This window comes from Arachis stenosperma, chromosome 3 (assembly GCF_014773155.1).
Source record: "Arachis stenosperma cultivar V10309 chromosome 3, arast.V10309.gnm1.PFL2, whole genome shotgun sequence".
Taxonomy (NCBI): Eukaryota; Viridiplantae; Streptophyta; class Magnoliopsida; order Fabales; family Fabaceae; genus Arachis; species Arachis stenosperma.
In genome coordinates this window covers 165,136,725-165,154,586 of record NC_080379.1, presented here as the reverse complement: position 1 = coordinate 165,154,586, position 17,862 = coordinate 165,136,725, and the positions used below count along the sequence as shown (strand labels likewise).

Here is a 17,862-nt window from a genome sequence, read left to right as displayed (position 1 = left end):
GGAATTCGATGTTAACTATTTTGAATTTGAGTCTATGTTCACTATTTGTATTAGATTGATTATTGTTGATGGTGTGTTTGTGTTAATTTCATACACAATCCATATAAATATTTTTTATTATTGTTGCTGGCCTGTTAGATTGATTATGATTGATTATCGTATTGTCATTAATCTTTTTATAAATATTGAATTTATGAATTTTCTCCGTATGAATTAATTACCCTACTTAATTTAGATAAAACTTTTTTTTACTATGTACTTGTCTTCACTGATAGCAACTGGAACCTCAGCTTCTTGGCTGCTGCTTGTGCTTCATTTGCTGCTGAAGTTATTTGATGAAATAGTTTCAGAAGTTCAAGAAATGTGGCCAAAAACTATCAGCACGTTTTTTTGTACTTTTCGGTACGCTTTTAAAACGTAGCAGAAAGCTTATTTTCTTGTAGGGAGCTTATATTCATCGCGGTAGGAAATTGAAGAAATATAAGCAATTGTTTCTTGTTAACATGTTTCGGGTTTAGGCAATAAAAAATAAATAAAAAGAAGTATTTTCTAATTAAGGTTTACATGTTTGGAAAATTATTTTTCATAAAAGTAAAAGTAAAAGTAAAATTACATTTAAAATGAACAATGAAAATATATGGTTCCATAGTATAGCCCATTGTTGATTTAATCAATTTTGTTATGGGAGAAGGGGTTCAGCAATCAATACTTTTGTTCCGTAGTCCCCCTATTCAATCTCGAGTTTTAACACTTTCCTTGGCCACATTAGCAGGTTCAATGTTGTCATACTGGACGGGCAAGTCTTTCTCCTGATTGCCTCTTGCGTTACTAGTTACTATGCTTGTCTTTTCAGTTAACATGTGTTCTTAGACGCAATATAAACTAAAGCATTGCAAATATTACATACATCATTTAAAGTAAAAAACGTTACATACTTATTTTTATCAGTGTTTTTATGTAAATTAAATTAGAATTTTTCGAATTACAAATTTTAATAGTAAATCAAATGAGGTCATATTGATTTACTAGGCTATATGGTAAAACAATTTAAATAGCTAGGATTTATAAACGATGATACTCTTAATAAATCGAATAAGCACGGTTCAATTTATTCTATAATATTATTAACTAAGTAAATTGATTGAAAGTGCTTCAATTTACATGGACGTGAACTATTAATAAATGGACACCATACCATTCGATTTATTATGCTGTAAATATATAAAGAGTCCAATAAATATACATTTCATAATATCTATAATGAATATAATAAAGAGTATATTTAATAATAAATTAAAAAATAATTATAAATCTTTTTTATAAATTATTAAAATTTTTTATTATAAATTATAAATAATTATTTATAATTATGTTGATCTTTTAGCGTTTTTAAAAAAAATACTAAAAATTAACATTTTTTTATTAATATTAGTTAATATTGAGTTAATAACTTATCTTTTATTATTAAGATTTATAATTTAAATTTTAAAATTTATAATTTAGTATTTAATATTTAAAATTAGTAAAATATTTGCTAAAAATATTATATTTTGTTAATCAGTTAGATAGCATTGAATCCATTGACCACGATAATATTCAAATCTTTAATATTTAAAATTTAAGTGTATTGAAAATTTAAATTTTTTATATTTTTAATAAAAAAATTTTATTTTATAATGTTAATATATACTCTAAAAACACATAATAGATAAACTCATATTAGTATATAAGGGTGTTTATTTTTCCAGTTTTTAATTATTGAGTAAAATAATATTTTAGTCCTAAAATTTAGATTAAGTTTTAATTTTGTCTTTAATGTTTGGAATATTTTATTTTTATTTTTATTTCATTTTATTTTATTTAACTATAAGAAATTACCGGAATACCGATCGATTTAGTGACCGATTTGAGTGGTCACTAATAAAAAAAATAGCGACCGACTTCGGTCACTAAATGTTAGTGTCCGATTTTAGTGACCGATTTGTTAATAAGGCCACCAAATCTTCATCAAAGAGTATCGGTCGCTAAACAAATCGGTCGCTAAATTGTGACCAAATTTTACGTCGCTAAATTGGTTTTTGAGTAAATCAGTCGCTAAGTAGCGACCAACTTTTCAGTCGCTAAATTGGTCACTAATTTGCTACCAGTGTTTTGGTCTCCAATTCGCGATTGTTATTTCGATCGCTAAATCGTTCGCTAATTTGTGACCAACATTTCAGTCTCTAATTCGGTCGCTCAGTGTGGACCTGTATTTTAGCAACCAAGCATTTTAGTCGCTAATTAGCATCCAAGCATTTTAGTCTATCATAATTGTTTAATTATTATTTTTACTAAATTTACATTTATGCCATCAAATATTGAAAAATCATCAACAAAAAATCTACACTTTAACACATAAAAGTAAATAACACTTAAACAATAACCAAAATATCATAACACACTTAAACAATAACCAAAATAACTCATCAATTCAATATCATAGACAACAATAATAAGTATGCAACACTCTCATATTACTAATTACATCATTTAAAGTCTATAACTAACTAGCATTACAACTAGTAATCACTCTTCAGACGTACGTTCACCATCTTCATCCTCTCTTATATTTGTTTCTCCACCTTCTAGTTAAGGAATCAGAATTTTAAAATTAAGCTTTTTATCATTTCTTGAAGCAAACGGTTAATGAGTTCAAGTCCTCTTTCTGTCTTTTTCAACCTAGTTTTCAAGTCAATGTTTTCTTCTCGCACTTTCTTCATTAGTTCTTCATGTTCTGACTTTCGCAACCAATCGGATGACTGAGAACTGGAGTTATGATAACTAGGTCTTTTGTTAATTACAGTGAATTCTATTCCAAGTCCATAAATTTTTCCCTTTTTAACTTTGACTCTTTTACACTGCACATTCATTTCATTTGGTACATTACTTTTTTTTTTAGATGTTTTTTGAAATAGCCTATTTTATAACATTCTTAAAGTCATTCTACCATGCATGCAGAAAATTAAAGTATATGTTAAGTACTTCTTTAAAAATTAAAAATAAAGCATGTTAAGTAATAATTACAAAATTTAAAGATTCAATAAACTTGATAAACTATTATCAATAGTCCAATCCAGAGCTTTTTACACTAGAAATTCCAAGTCAAGTCCAAAGCTACTCTCTAAAAATATTATCAATGATCCCTAAAAGAAAGTAAATTTGGTTGAAAGTCCTTACAGTTGGACACCCTGGTCCTTGGTCAGATAATAATCATTTCTTTATCTAATACTTAGATTATATGTTGTCTAAATTTACTAAAAATTACTGACGTACAGCTAGTTACAAAAATAATAAACTCAAAAATATTTTTAACCTTATTTAATTTTATGTCAGCAGAAACGAAGAAAGCATTTCACATTAGCATAATATTATTCTTAATTATTGCAGCTTTCCTGGTTTCATATATCTTTAGCTTAGATCATTACCAACCAACATTGTGGCATATATGTATATATAGCAATATTCTAAAAATCGGTTCGAACCGTTCGGTCAAACTGTAAACCGATTACAAAGACGGTTCGAACAATAAAAAAATCGCAAAATCTGAAAACTAGAGTTAAACCGGTGAACCGGTCAGTAACCGATCGATCAAATCGAACCGTAATCCGGCCGATTTTTGAGTTGTGCAGCAAAACGCTGCCGTTTGGAGCTCTGAAACCCTAAATCAATGAATTAATCCCTAATTGGCAATTGCCTTCACAGTTCACACTTTCACTTTCACAGTTCACCTTCACCATTCTCATCGAGCTTCAGAGAGAAGTAGAGAACGCCATCACAATCTCACCGGCTCACACGGCCACACGGGTTCGCCGTCGCGCAGTCATCTCTGTCGCGCAGGCACTTCCGTCGAGCGTTCACCTCCGTCGCGTAGTAACCTCGTTCGACCAGTCACCACTCGGCGTCGCTGTCTGTCTCCCACTCTCCCTACTGGCCTACTGCATATTCGGTTGAAGCGTTGAAGGTGCCTTCGAGCTTTGAGAGAAAGCCTTCGACTTCGAGGTAATTTTTTTTCTCTGAAGTCTGAATCCCTAAATCACAAAACTCCCAAGGCTGAGACTGAGATCCCTAATTGGCTTCGCTGCTCTCTCTGCTTCAGTGGTTCCCATTGTTGATGATTCTTCTTCGAGCAAGCTTGCTTCACTGAAGTCACTGGAGTCATTGCATCACACGGGTTGAGGGCTTGCCATCGAGACACCGCCGTCGCGCCACCTAGAGCCGGGAGAACTGAGTAGTGAGAACGCCTCACTCTCACACGGGTCGAGCCACCGCTGTCGAGCCACCGCAGCAGCCGTGTAGAACTGAGAATGTGCCTTCGCTGTCTCCCACTGCCTCACTCTCACTCTCTCTGTTGCATGTTCTGCCTTGAAGGTTCCTTCGCTGTCTCAATGTCTCCCACTCTCTCCCTGTTTTATTTTTCTTTGAACTGTGTAGTGTGATTAGTTGATTACTCAAACTGATTGGAGGTATTTTATTTTGAATTGAAACTGAGCTGTGATTCAAGATGATGAACACCGAAACTGTGAACTTTGAAATTCTGTCTCCCTGTTTAATTTTTTTTAACTGTAGTGTGAAACTGTGAACTGATTCAAGATTAAACATGAAACTGAACTGTGATTCTCCCTATATTGTGATTATTGACTAGTGAGTGATTAGTGAAACTGATTACTGAAACTGAATTGTGATTCAACATGATAAACTGTGAACTTTGGTTAATAATTATTGTTTACTGATTAGTGATTAACTGATTACTTAAACATGAACTGATTTTGGTTTGTTTACTAAACTGGATTTTGTTGTTTGTTGGATAATTGTGAATAATTTTGGATGTTGTTTGTTGTGAACTTGAGAGTTGAGATTATTGGGTTGGATTGTTGGTAATGTTTAGGTATGGATGAAAGTATCAATCAAGAACCACCTAGGAATAATAATGCTGAAACTAATTCTGTTTCGAATGAACGTTCTCTTCCTCCTGCGACTAACGAAAGTCAGTCACAAACGGAAGTAGTGGAAATGAAGGTGATGATATCAATGACACAAATCTGCAGCAAGTTATGGAGGATTTTGATGACTGATAACAAACTTGGATCATTTTGATGCTGCTATGTTATGTTTGATTGGTTGTTTTGTTTTTTGACTTTTGAATTTGTATTTGAATGAGATTATAACATCCTGGTTTATGTAGTATTTTTAATTTAAATGATATTTTGAAGTTTAGATTAGACTATAATTATATTTTTATGTGTTTATTTATATTTTATTTATTATTTTATTATAAAACGGTTTTTCAATTCAACTACATCGAACCGGTTAAACTTATAAACCAATAAATCAGTAGCTAAAATGATTCGATGATCAATTCGGTTTTCAGAACCTTGATATATAGACTGCTTTAACGGTAACGCTTAGTAAGAAATATGAACGTGTTCATAACTGCTTTGTAATAATTTCTTTGTACAATCACAATGAACATATACAATAATAAACTTTGTCAAAATTTATAAGAACAAGTGTCAAATGAGAACATTTTGTAATGGAGAAATAGTGTAGGAACACAAAAAGTAACTTGGATTATTCTCTAGCTATAGTATATATAAATAAGACGGATTTTAATTAAGATAGACTCGTTTTAACATGTTTTGATTTTTTATATATTCATGTTTTATTTTTGTGTTTATGAGTCTTTACAAACAATTCTAATCATGTTAGAGTCCTTTTTAATGGTTTTTTCTACTAAATATATAAATTAAAAAATTTATGTATCAACTATTAATTAAAGTGTATAAAATTATAATATAAAAGATCTAAACTTTTCTATAACATCATCATATTAATTTTATGTTGGGTAATAAAAATTGAGCTAATAGTATGAAGAGCCACTCTAAATCCGCTGTAATCAGATGCTCGATTTAATTTGTCTTGTGCGCTCTTTTATAGAAATCCAGCATCAGTATTCCAATAAGCACAGAGAGCATCCCACACAACCTCTCCTATTTATTGAGGTTGGACACGATTTAGCACGAGTTTTTCCCAAAAAAATTTTTAATAAAGCCGTACCTTGCTTTTCAAAATTTTTTCGAGCCCAATGAAGATCTGGAGGAAAAAACTGATGTTTGCTCTGGATAATCAACACAAGTAAGAATAGTTATAAATTGATATATATTAAATTTTTCAAGTAGTTTGTAAAAACCCTAGTAAGAGAGAGAGTACATAAGAATACGTGAAATTGAGAGTGGAGAGAGCGGGGGAGAGTCTTTGAGGGTGGCACATAGCGAGGCAGCCGGCCATGCCGGCGGAAGCAATAAGGGGGAGAGCGGAGGGGGCATGCAACAGGTGAAAATGAGGGGATTAAAGGAGACGGTAACAAGAATCAAAGTCAGCGGATATCGTTCAGAGATAAAGTTGTTGGTGCCTCAACAAGGAGAGCTTTGGAGGTTGCTGATTCTCTTGATGGGGATAAGTTGGCTACCGTAGTTGGTAAGCAAGGCGATTCGGAGATACCAATTGTGACGTTCACCGAAGAAGCAAAAGAGATATTGGCAGAGCCTTACAAGGATGCCATCGTGATCAAAGTTCTTGGGAAAAATTTTAGCTATACGGCGATTACGCACAGACTTAAAGGCGTTTGGAGAACCAAAGGAGGATATGAGGTGCTAGATATCGGTTTTGGTTATTTCTTAGTCAAATTTGATCTCTTGGAGGATAGAGAGAAAGTTCTCCTTGGAGGACCATGGATGATTACTGGTAGTTATGTTGCGGTTAAACCTTAGAGTTCTTCATTCAGACCTTGTGAAAACACTTTTGGGTCTACCATGGTTTGGATAAGAATCACAGGTTTAAACATTAACTATTATCAAGAGAGAACCATGAAAATGATTGCGTCAGCTGTAGGCAAACCGATCCGCATCGACTTAGCCACCAAGTCTGCAGAGAGGGGAAAGTATGCAAGAGCATGTGTGCAAATTAACTTGGGACTTCCAGTTATAAAAAAAATTCAAGTTGATGGTCATATGTATGACATAGAATATGAGCACTTGAATTTAATTTGTGAAAAATGTAGCTGCTTTGGGCATATAACAAGAGAATGTGCGAAAGAGAACAACAATGGCTTTGGAAAGGAAAGCACGGTAAAGGAGAAAAAGTTGTCGTCACTGTTTCCTGTGGATAACAACGAGAAAACGGTGGAAGGTAGTCAAATCCCAGTAAAAAATCAAAATTCAACTTTTGAATTTGGAATTAATGCCAAATCAATTCCAATTATGGAGAAGCATGGTGCAGCAAGTCTTGTGCATGATAATTTGTAAGATTCACGCATGGAAAGGGATACTCGTGCAAAAGAGGGTGAATGGGTTACAGTTAGTAGAAAGGGCAAGGAAAAAGTGGGTAAAGGCCCAAATGTGGTGCCAAAAAAAGCCAATGTAGCAATATGCTCCAATTTGGTGAGTAAGAAATTTTCTTTTGGGTCTAATAATATGCATGCTGGATCCTCATCAAATACAAATGTGAAGTCCTTATCAAATGCAAAGGTGGGGCCCAAGAAAAAGAAGGATCCTCCATCCACGCTTGGCTCTTTGGGAACAACTCAGGTAGCTTTCAAAGATCAGAGTACTCCCTTTTTTAAAGCAGGGCACAAAAGGCAGCGTCCTATTTCGCTTCAAAACTCACCTATTGAAGCATTGTCAATGGATTCTCGAGTACAAAAAGAGCTTGATAAAGTTAGTGCAACAACAAACTTGGAAAACCAACCTCCACAGAAGAATGATGGTTCTGCGGCGCAAGTCCACGAGAAGACACTTGGAGACAGGGGTCCATCAACGTGAGGTAGAATGATTAAGCATTCCAATTATTTAATTTATTTTTTATGGATTGTGACCATTTAAATATTATTAGTTGGAATGTTAGGGGGCGTCAAATAAGATGTCTCGGGTGCAATGTAAGGAGTTGGTACAAAAATTTCAACCAACTTTTTTTATTTTAGTGGAAACTCATATTGGGTTTGAAACTATGAAAGAATTTTGGGAGAGATTAGGCTATTATCCTGTAGGGATTGTAGATGCTGTTGGACACAAGGGAGGAATTTGGTTCCTCTCTGCTAATCTAAAATTTTCTTGTAAAATTCTTTGGGCTATGAATCAATGTGTAACTTTGGAAATTGATGGTGGTGGACGAAGATGGATCTGTAGTGCGGTTTATGGCAGCCCTCAAGCCACTAATAGAGTAGAATTATGGAGTCATCTACTTGATATTGGTTTGTGCATTCAGGACCCGTGGATGGTGGTTGGGGATTTTAATGATATTTTGAGTGTTCATGAGGTGAAGGGGGGTAATTTCTATTCGAATCGCAGTAATATCTTTGCAAGTACTCTAGATTCTTGTGGTCTTTTTGATCTGACAACCTCTGGAAGACGGTTTACTCGGTTTCGTAAAATTCAAGGAAACAAAGAAATTGCAAAGAGATTGGATAGAGCTTGCTGTACTACAGAATGGCGCCTTCTTTTTCCAGAAGCTTTTGTTGAAGTTCTCAGCCGTTCCCACTCTGATCATTGTCCCCTACTTATCCGATGTCAAGGAGTTCCTATCAAAAAAGGAAACCGGCCTTTTAGATTCCAAGCGGCATGGGCAACACATCCTGGTTACAAGGCCATTGTTCAAAAATCTTGGAATAGTACAGATTTTGGCATCCATAGGAAATTGCTGGGGGTCCAAGAAGCTTCGTTGGAATTCAACTCTACGGTTTTCGGCAATATTTTTATTAAAAAGAGGGAATTGGAGGGTTATTTGAATCGTATTCAACGAAAAATGGAAGCTGACGATGATCCGATTCTGAAGCACAAAGAGGAAGAATTGAGAGCTGAGTATAATATAGTTTTGGCACAGGAAGAAATGCTTTGGTACCAGAAGTCAAGAGATCAATGGGTTCGGTATGGTGATAGAAATACTAGCTTTTTCCATATGCAAACCATCCTTAGAAGAAAATCTAACAAGGTTCATGGGTTGCTGGTCAGTGATGGGACTTGGTCTGATGATCCAGAAGTTTTACAACGGGAGGTTGTTCATTTCTTCAAAAATATTTTTTGTTCTACTGAGCCTGTTGAGGTTAATTGCATGAGAGAAATTCCTATGCCAGCTCTTAGCCATGATGCTTGTGATAATTTGTCTAAACCAGTAACAATGTTGGAGGTTAAAGAAGCTCTGGATAATATGAGCTCGTTCAAAGCTCCTGGGCCGAATGGTTTTCAAGTTTTTTTCTTCAAGGAATATTGGGATGTGGTGGGTCATGAGATATGGCGTACTGTTCAGAAAGCATTCTTAGGGGAGACGTTAAGCCATTCTTTGTTGGAAACTTTGATTGTTCTTATCCCTAAGTGCGACCCTCCAACTAGATTGAAGGATTTTCGGCCAATAAGCCTTTGTAATGTAATTTATAAGCTAGTGACTAAAGTGCTGGTTAATAAATTACGACAATTTTTGGATGAGATTGTTAGCCCAACTCAGGGAGGGTTTATTCATGGTAGAGGAGCACCTGATAATATTATTGTCGCCCAAGAAGTTCTTCACTTTCTTAAGCGGACAAAGTCTAGAAAAGGAGCTATGGCATTTAAGATTGATTTAGAAAAGGCTTATGATAGAGTTGATTGGAATTTTCTTGAGCACACTCTTGAATCTTTTGGCTTTCCTTCTCAAATTATTCGGCTTGTAATGAATTGTGTTCAGGCCTCAAATCTCTCCATCCTTTGGAATGGGAATAGATTGGACAGCTTCCAACCTCGCAGAGGGCTTAGGCAAGGAGATCCAATTTCTCCTTATTTATTTGTTTTGTGTATGGAGAGATTGGCGTGCTTCATTTCCAAACAAGTTGACGAGGGTATTTGGGATGGTGTGGCTGTTTCTAGAGGGGGACCTAGAGTTTCTCACTTGATGTTTGCAGATGATCTCCTCCTTTTTTGTAAAGCAAAGAAAAGTCAAGTTCAGAATATTATGCACACCTTGGAGTTGTTCTATAAAGCTTCAGGTATGAAGGTCAACATTGAAAAATCTAAAACTATTTGTTCTAGAAATATCTCTAATAGAAGGAAGGAAATGTTGTCTGGTGTTTCTCATATTCCCTTTACTAGTGACCTGGGCAAATACTTGGGGGTGAACCTTAATCATCCTCGAGCTGCTAGATCTATTTTTTCGGACTCTTTAGAGAAGATCAAGAATAGGCTAGCTAGTTGGAAAGGTCGGCTCCTTAACAGAGCAGGCAGGCTTTGCTTAATTAAATCTGTTGCTTCTTCTCTTCCTATTTATCATATGCAAGTGACTCTTTTTCCTACTTCGATTTGTCAAAAGATTGATTCTGTACTTAGACAATTTTTGTGGAAGGGAAAGGTGGGGGAGCGTTGCTTAAATTTGGTCAAGTGGAGCAAAGTTGTCACTCCAAGAAAATATGGAGGCTTGGGAATTAGAGATACCCAATGTGTAAATTTTGCTTTACTCGAAAAGCTTGTTTGGCAATTATTGCATAATAAAGATAAGCTTTGGGTAAGAATTATGTTGGCAAAATATTTATCTGGGAGTTCTTGCTTTTCACCCAATTTTTTTAATAATGTTTCAAGCACTTGGCGGGCGATTTATAAGACAATAGAAAAGCTTCGTGATGGTTTTGATTGGTGTACAGGCAGGATGTCTCAATCCTTTTGGTATCATGCTTGGCGACCATGTGGAACGCTAGCTCCTTTGGTTCCTTTTGTGCACATTTCTGATTCTCACTTGAAGTTAGAAGATGTCTGGCACCATGGGCATTGGCGGTGGGATATTCTTTGCACAATTATTCCGAAAGAAGTTAAACTTGAGTTGATGCTCTTTGATCCTATCAAGCAGGCAGGAGATAAAACAGGTTGGTTTTGGACAAACTCAAATACTCTCACCTACTCGACTAAAAGCGGGTATGAATGGCTATTGAAGAAGAAATTTGGCTGGAATGATAATGAAAATTGGCTTTGGCTTTGGCGCTTGAGAATACCGGAGAAGATAAAGTGTCTGCTCTAACTTTGCCTCAACAACGGAGTTCCCACAGCTAGGTACCGATTTCAAAGAGGTATTGCTACTTCTGATTTTTGTCAGAGATGTTATCTTGCGCAAGAGGATATTAACCACTGCTTTAGGACTTGCCAAAAAGCTCGTCAGATTTGGATTAGCTTAAATTTGGGAATGACCGCTGAGGACTCTAGTTTGGATTTTGTGTCTTGGATTCGTTCTAACCTTAACAACAATGAGTTTCTCTTTGCAGCGGCCTTTTGGTGGATTTGGAGGGATAGGAACAATGACATCTTTCATCAAGATGATCCATGGAGTAAGGAGAAAATTGTTCACTTGGTTAAACATGCTGTTCGAGATTTCTCTAATGTTGTTACCAACCAAAAACATATTATTCCTTCTTCTTTGAAATATAACTGGGAACCACCTCCAATGAATGTTTGTAAAGTGAACTGCGATGCAAGCGTTTTTGAAAATGAGCAATTAGCTGGCTTTGGATGTATTATTAGAGACAGCATGGGAATTTGGATAAAAGGTTGTTCTGCCAGTATACCTCTTTCTAGTGTTCTCTGTTGTGAGCTTCATGCTATTTGGAGAGGGCTTGTTATGGCTTGGGAATGCGAGTGCAAAGAGGTCATCTGTGAAACTGATAATCTTGATGCGTTTCTTCTTGTTTCGCGAGGCACAACCAGCATGATTAGGAATGACTCTGATCTGCTTGACAAAATCAAAGAGATGCTCCAGCGCAATTGGACAGCTACTTTAGTTCTTATCCAGCGCACAGCAAACAGAGCGGCTGATTTAATGGCTAAGACTGCTGCTTTAAACAAGCAGTGTATCTAGAGTGGTTACTGCCCCCTAATAATTTAGACATTATTATTAGAGAGGAGTGCTACTCTTTCTCTTAGTTCTTTTTTTTTTGTGTTATGTTTAGTCACCAAAAAAAAATATTAAATTTTTCAAACTTAGAACTAATTCTTAATCTACTAAAGATTAAATGTTTCTCTAAAACCTACTTCAAACTTTTTCCACCAAAATTTCCTAGTAGCATCTGGTATTTTTTTTTTTCACAAAAGTCACGACTGAGAGTAATGCCCTTTAATAATGTCTAAAATTATATGAGCCACGATAGATGAAGGTAAAAATCTATAAATATTACTTAATATCAATCGAAATACAATATAAGAGGTTAACTTCAAAAAATATAAAATTATTGTAGTCTTGTATAGTGTTAAGGAAGTAATCTTAGAATAATAAGGTCCTGTTCTAATAGTAAAAACAGAATAAATTTATCCTAAATCCAAAAAAATTGTTAAGGAAGTAAATATATCCCCACAAAACACAAAATAAAATCTGTTGATGACAACAGATCAAGCACCAAAAGAGTGAAATCTTCTTACAGTGAACATCAATCAATTAAAACCAAACTTCTTTTATAAGATTTAGTGAACAATTACAAATAGTTTGTGATTCATAAATTAATATATTTCCGGTATGATAACTTATGCAATTACAAGTAGCTAAGACTCTCGAATGAGGTTAATTAAAACTTCTTATAGTGCTCAACATTATCCAGTATGAAATCTCCTGCAATCTCTCTTTTGATCCCCAAATTATCAAGTAGTACTTGTAACTCCCTATTTTCCATGTGACAATTTTACTGTGCCAGCCAACATGTAAATAATTGAACAATAGGCATGGTGGAATAATCAAGGTCTAAATCACCAAGAAAAAAAACGAAACTAAACGGAAGTAGAAGAAAAAAAATGAAACTGCATATCAAGTTAATTACAGAACGAAAATTTCCATAAATTCACCAACACCAAAATAAAATAACCGAGCTAAAGGAATTAGAAGAAAGCGATTACCTTTACAAAATTAGAATAGTGAGAGGGAAGAGGCTTCGAGAAGGTTCCACGATCCGTGCCCGAAAACTTAATCGAAAGACCTTTATGACGGTATTAGTGAGAGAGAAAGGTTCGTATGATAGGACAGGGTGTGTGTGGAGCACTCGATTTCTTTCTCTTGGAAGGGTTGTAGGATCAAATTAGAAAACAAAGAAATAAAAAAATAGAGAACAAAAAAACCTGAAAACATATCTGATTTAAAAGAAAGAGCGTTTTTATTTACCTCTTTGAAACAAATCTGATTTGCTTCTTCCTCCGTGAGCTGTCATCAACACAAACGACAAAAAGTGACAATTAGAAAAAGAATTCAAAAATTCAGAGAGAGAGAGAGAGAGAGAGTAGTGGATGAATGTGTCAACCTGGCCAGAGCAGGTGGAAGAGGCAGTGGTTTCCGTGGGAGGAAGAAGACGATGAGGAGACCTCATGAGATGGCACCGCGACTGGAGAAGACGACGCCGACAGGACCTCAGGAGATGGCGGTAAGAGGCGCGCAGAAGACGGCAGCAAAAAAGACGACAACGCGAGCAGAAGATTGGAGGAGATGAGAGTGGTGTGGTTGGCTTAGGATTAGGTTGGGTAAAATAGATAATATCCATTTTTTAACTTAGCAACTGCTTTTGTGACTGATTAATTTATAAAATTGGTTATTAATTTAAAAATTAGCGACCGATTTAGTGACAATAACTTTAGCGACTGAATTAGTAACCAACCACGCTATTCTATTTACCTAAAAATCGGTTGCAAAATCGGTCGCTAAATTAAAAAATAGCGGCCGATTTTGTGACTAAGAGTACCAAGGACATTCCTTCTTTTGTTTTGGTTGCTAATTCGGTCGCTAAATTAAAAAATAGCGACCGATTTTTGTGACCATTTTTATTCTAGTTGTATAAAACTAGTCGATCGCTAATTCGGTGGCGATTAGTGACCGATTATGTTAGTCACTAAAATCAGTCGCTAAATTAACAATTAGCAACCAATTTAGCGACCATTAATTTAACGACTGAATTAGCGATCAAACAATTGTTCACCCTATTTCACTATCAGTTGCAAAATCGGTCGCTAAAATAAAAAATAGCGACCGCTTTTGTGACCAACGGTTCCAAAGACATTATTTCTGTTTTGGTTGCTAAATCGGTCGCTAAATAAAAAAATAGCGACCGATTTTAGTGACCGATTTTATTTTGGTTATACTTAAAATTTATTGGTTGCTATTAGCGACCGAATTTATTGGTCGCTAAAATCGGTCGCAGAATATAATTTAACGACCAATATTAATTTGGTCCTGAAAATTATGTATCGGTCGCTATTCCAATACTTTTTTGTAGTGTTTCTCTGACTAAAATTAATTTTATTTTCTTAAAAAAAATTCTTCATTATGATTTTTTTTAGATAAGAGTAAAAATTGTAATTATATAGGCATAGACAAAATTAATAGAAAAATAAAATAAAAAATACTTTTTTGGTAAGAAAAAGATTAATTTCAACTAGAAAATAAAATAAATATTTAGAATAAAAATATAACATTTTAAATATAAAAGATAAAATTAGAATTTAACCAAAATAATATAAAGGTTAAAATAATTCTTCGTCCATAATTTTTTTTCTTAAAAAAAATACATATATTACAATGTTTTTTCCTTTTTTCTAATTAGCATTCTACGTTTTGTTGTTGTTCGGTAAATTTCTTTGAGATATAGTTCATCCTAATGAAGTTAAATTTTATTTCTTCAATTGATGAGATATTTTTCGGTAACAAAAGAACACAAAACATAGGTAAGCAAAAGACACCTCGACATTTCATGTAGCAAAAGAAAAATATAATTTTGTGAAATATAATTTATAAAAAAATTCTCTTTACCCCCTTAAAACTTTCTTGTTTTTATAAATTTATTACTAGACATATAATTATTTATCCAAATCTTTAGTTATCAAATTACACATAAATATATAATAATTATTTTTAATAATTAATTTTAATAAATAAATAATATTTTTGTAAATCAGTATAACGAGGATACGAGGCTCACTATTTTTTCAAATGATAATATACATGTCCATTGCTTTAGAATTATTTATGGTTATGACCGAATTATAATGCTAAGACTATAACATTTAAATCTTAGATTGGAAAGATGAGAGAGAGAGAAAGAGTGAGGGAGAAAATATTGAGTGGGATAGAACTAGGAATTTACATATAAAGGATCCTAGGATTTGGAATCGAAAAGAGTATCAATGATTGGAAAAAGATTTTTTTTCTATTTTTGGTAAGATTTTTTGAAGAAGGAATTATTTCATTTATTTCATTGGACGGGGTGAATCAATGATATCTATCTAGCCCAAAAGCTGAAGAATGAAAAGGTATACCTATTTGTGTTTGTACGATATACGACGAAATAAGGGGCGATACAGGCTATAGTAGAAATGCATAATATGATTTTAAGGGGGAAAAGAATCTCTGTAGGTGAGACTAGTATAGAAAAGTAATGGAGGGAAAGAACACAGGGATGCGTGAAGGAGACATTGTACGAATTGATGTGAAGAACAGGAAACCTCAGAAAGGCAAAGATCTTGCAAGAGTTGAAGAAACAAAAAAGGTTACATCTGTCAAAGACCTGCATGGGAATGGTTGGACGAAGAAGATTGAAGTCCCAGTAGCAAAAGATAATTTTGATTGGTTGTTGAGGAGTTTAGTAGGAGGAACGACGTTGGCCATCAACTTCAAATCGATACAGAGAGCGATCAGTAAGAATTTCCCTCAGGTTGTTGAAGTTAGAGAGATTGAAGCGTACAAAGCTCTATTAGTTTTGGATATTGTGAAGAATGCGGAGGAAGCATTTACTTTCAAAACGAATAGTCTCTTACAATTCTTTCAAAATGCATGGAGATGGAAGGAATCAAAATGTAGTGAGACTAGAAGAGTATGGTTAGAATGTTATGGAGTGCCTTTACATGTGTGGTCAGGGGAGACGTTCAATAAAATAGGGGGTCTATGGGGGGAAGTAGTCAAGTGTGATGAGGTGACAAAGTCTGCTTTATCGTTCAATGCTGGCCAAGTTTAATTGATACATGTGTTTTTGACGTCATTCATGAATGGATTCATATCATAGTAGGGACTAGTGATTTCGATGTGTTTGTAAAAGAGGTGGGACGTGAGGTATACGGAGAGAAATGTTTGTTGGAAGATACAAGCAATATGTCAACGTGTGGAAGCTCTAGTTTAGTTGCCGATAGAATTTTGTTGAAGGCGGTGACTTGGGCGATGTTGATGACAAAGGTAGAATGGTAACACGAGATATATTTTTGAATGAGTGCAATCAAAATAATTTAATTCCGAATTATGTGCAACGAAAAACTACTTCGTTGAAAATTAATGGAGTTTATGAGGGAGTGGATTGTAGGTGATTTGATGGGGGAAAGATTGACTCGGAAAGAACAGTTACTGAGGAGCTCTTTGAGAAGGAAGGTGGGCCCAAACATGTGGAGAATAACTCACAAGGTACGAATTATATAAGCCACAGTTCAAACAATAAAGAGGCTAACAAGCATATAAGGCCAAGTATACTTTGGGCCATGAAGCTGGTGGGCCTATGCAAGAATGGGGACTAGAGGGACTATTGAGAGGAGATGGGCCATTGGGTGGAAATTAGCTGCAACCACAACATGCCAAGCATGCTAGGCCGGGTCAGGAACCTTCTGCGGGATCAGGTCAAAGCAGGCGGGCCGATGTTGGATTGGTGAAGGGTTGGGCAGATCAACACTCACTCTCCCATGTGCAGAGGTTTGCGGATAGGTTCATGCTACGGCTGGGGATTTTTTTGTGCGTTCCCAAGTGCGGTGGAGTGGCGTGGCAGATCGAGAAGCCTGGAGTGCACTGAACGATGGCCAACCTTCGGAGGAGTTTCACGCTGAGAGCCTAACACGACGGACTATGGTGGAAGGGGCTGAACGTGGGGAGGAACCGGAGGTGCAGGGTGGGACTATGGGAGTGAAGGCATTATTACTATGCATGGAGATCAACGAATAAAAGGCCATTTAACAGAGATCAATATGTTAGGGATAGAAGGTGAAGACGAAGTTGTGGGAGATGAAAATTTCAAACAGCTGATTACAGAGGATGCTAGATCAGAAACTGAAATGGAGGATACAACTCAAAGTCCTGATCGAAGGCTGACGAGAGAAGAACAGTTAAATGAAAATAAGAAAACATGGCAGTTGGTAGAGGAGTCTGGTGCGGTTTTGTATGATGAAGATGCAGACATTATAGCGATTTTACAAAGTTAGAACAAAGTTATTGCGGCAAAAAAAGGATGGCAAAACAGAAGGAGAAAGCCAAGAGGAGCAGGGAATTATGTAGTTTTTGGAATGTTAGAGGTTTAGGAGGCGCTGGGAAGTTGAGTATGGTGAAAGAGTTGAAGAAAAAGTATAGGTTAAATATGTTAGGACTTATTGAAACTAAGCGAGAGGTTGTGACTAAGTTTGATGTAGCACGATTGTGGGGTTATGACACTGTGGGCTGGGATTATGTAGAATCAGCAGGTGCCTCTGGAGGTTTATTATTAATGTGGGATGATTTGTTGTTTAAACGTTCGAATTGCTATAAAGGCGATGGATGGCTGTGCGTTGATGGTTTGCTGACAAAAAATAACTTTTACTGTGCATTCTATTTGGTGTATGGAGCTCAAGGACGGAATGAAAAACTGGTGATGTGAGAAGAGTTGAGCTATATTGTGGGCTTATGTCAGGTTCTATTTTGTTTCATGGGTGATTTTAATGAGATACTACGGTTGGAGGAAAGGAAAGGCGCTGCTAGTTTACCGGCATCTACAAAAGACTTTAAGGATTGGGTGCAAGATTTACAGCTAGTAGATTTACTGCTATCAGATCGGAAGTTCACATGGTT

At 35.4% G+C, this 17,862-nt stretch overlaps 1 long non-coding RNA gene across 2 annotated transcripts; it reads right to left on the bottom strand.

Moving 5' to 3' along the window:
* Window positions 1-12,463: 12,463 nt before the first annotated feature.
* On the bottom strand, window positions 12,464-13,556 carry LOC130969736 (uncharacterized). Of its 2 annotated transcripts, XR_009081909.1 has the most exons (4): window positions 13,322-13,556; window positions 13,186-13,224; window positions 12,924-13,079; window positions 12,464-12,715 (listed from the first exon to the last, which is right to left on the bottom strand). It is a non-coding gene; the product is annotated as an uncharacterized LOC130969736 (long non-coding RNA). The 2 variants fall into 2 exon arrangements; XR_009081908.1 differs by having other exon boundaries at window positions 12,924-13,224.
* Between the last annotated feature and the right edge of the window lie 4,306 nt (window positions 13,557-17,862).